Source organism: Uranotaenia lowii, chromosome 1 (assembly GCF_029784155.1).
Source record: "Uranotaenia lowii strain MFRU-FL chromosome 1, ASM2978415v1, whole genome shotgun sequence".
In the NCBI taxonomy this organism is placed as follows: domain Eukaryota; kingdom Metazoa; phylum Arthropoda; class Insecta; order Diptera; family Culicidae; genus Uranotaenia; species Uranotaenia lowii.
In genome coordinates this window covers 135120304-135122096 of record NC_073691.1, presented here as the reverse complement: position 1 = coordinate 135122096, position 1793 = coordinate 135120304, and the positions used below count along the sequence as shown (strand labels likewise).

The 1793-nt window shown below is 33.3% G+C and overlaps 1 long non-coding RNA gene across 1 annotated transcript; it reads right to left on the bottom strand.

The window, feature by feature from the left end:
* Positions 1-689: 689 nt before the first annotated feature.
* On the bottom strand, positions 690-1441 carry LOC129742099 (uncharacterized). Its single transcript, XR_008736510.1, has 3 exons — positions 1402-1441; positions 1118-1336; positions 690-1057 (listed from the first exon to the last, which is right to left on the bottom strand). It is a non-coding gene; the product is annotated as an uncharacterized LOC129742099 (long non-coding RNA).
* Positions 1442-1793: the final 352 nt, after the last annotated feature.

Genomic DNA, 1793 nt, shown 5'->3' with positions numbered 1-1793 from the left:
ATATTTTTTTTCTCATAAAGTCACTAATATCACCAATACTGTTGGTCAAACGCAGAAACAGTGTTCAGATGATCAATAGAAAATTTATTCACCTTCAATATGCAAAAAAAGGATTTCAAATTACTGTAATGCCGTCCGAGATATTTTAATCTAAGTACAAGAACTTTTCTAATTTTTCCGATATTTCATATTTGTAGCATAACTCAAAAACGGCACTATTGAGATTTTTTTGAATTTCTTTTTCGGATTCCCCGATTTCACATTAGAAATGACCCTCAGTTTACTGAGTTCAAAAATGCTGTAAACTAGTGTTATTAATTATTAAACTATAAATATAATAAGCTGTTTGGTTGTGTTTATGCATTCATCTATGGATAAAATATATTCAACTACCCCTGTATTGTTGATTTTTTGCATTCAACTATAAATGTGATAGAAAAATTACATTTGTGTGATTGAAATTACGCAATTAACCATTAATATGATAGATTCCACTATTAATAAATGTTTGATTTTATGCATGCAGCTATAGATACGATGGATTCAATTACATGTGTATAGTTTATTTTTTGCGTTCATCTGTACATATAATTTAGCCGATAATATAGGTGTGATAGATTTTGCAATGTGATAAGTTGAAGTTTTTTTTTAATTTTATTATCTTTTTATTAATATTTATGAAAATTTAATATTTTCGATGTTCATAACTTCCCAATAAATACATTGGCATCAATGTAACATTCACATTAAAATTGTTCTCGTTCAATGTCTCTAGTAAATAAATCGTAACCACTAGCGATGAAAGTTTTTCTGCTGGGTGCTGATGTTTCAAGATGATGCCGGTGGTGTTTATGAATAAACCAATTGGTTTAAAATCCAAAAGAAAAAAATTCCGGTGGCATTCATATCATTCAAAGGGGCATGCACTTTCACAAATCGCTAACAGTCCCGCCAGCTGCTGTGCTCGTTAAAATCCGTTTTTGGAGTGGATCTTCTGGGCAACTCTTATTTTTTTCCAATATCCGTCAGGAATTTTTCTTCGTCAATTCTTTCGACACTAGAGAAGAAAAAAATGAATTGTAAATCGCCCTGTAACAATTTTAATGAATATTCTTACTTGCAAACAGTTCCTCGTCTTTGTTTTTGTTGCTTGTGTGCCCAGCTTCACCCCCCCAAATGGTGCTAGCTGGCAAATTTCGCCGGAATCGGGTGTTTTACAACTGGTTTTGCCGCTGCTGTTGGAAAGAATGGGGTAGCAGTCCAAAGAGTTCTTCATCGACGGCATTCTTACCAATCTGGTATTGCCAGAATTCCGTCGCCAGTTCATGATGATAATCTAGAAGGGGAAAAAGATTTACAATCGATAAAATTATGTAAAACTTAAATAAATTTTCATTTCACCTTCCACGTTGCGCGTTTATTTTTTCTTTTTTTTTCGCGGATGAATGATGAACACCACACGCTTGCGTACTGGAAACCAAATTTACGTTCAAATAAGGATAATTGAAAAAAATCAACTGTTCAAATGACTGGTTCAAAAACACTTGAAATTAAAATCAAATACAGTTGCATAGTTGACATGATCAGTTGAAATAATTGAATCAACAGTCGGCTTTATTCTCCATGTACGTTGAGACTTGGTTTTTTCCACTAGTTTTACCCGAAGTAGGCAACTCATTTTCAACCACCACAGAAACTTTTCTGACAACTTTGGGATTTTTCCTAGAAGCAATAATTTTTGCCCTAACGGGACAGTCTATGGAATTGGAGGAATGATTACCTGTACAATTCGC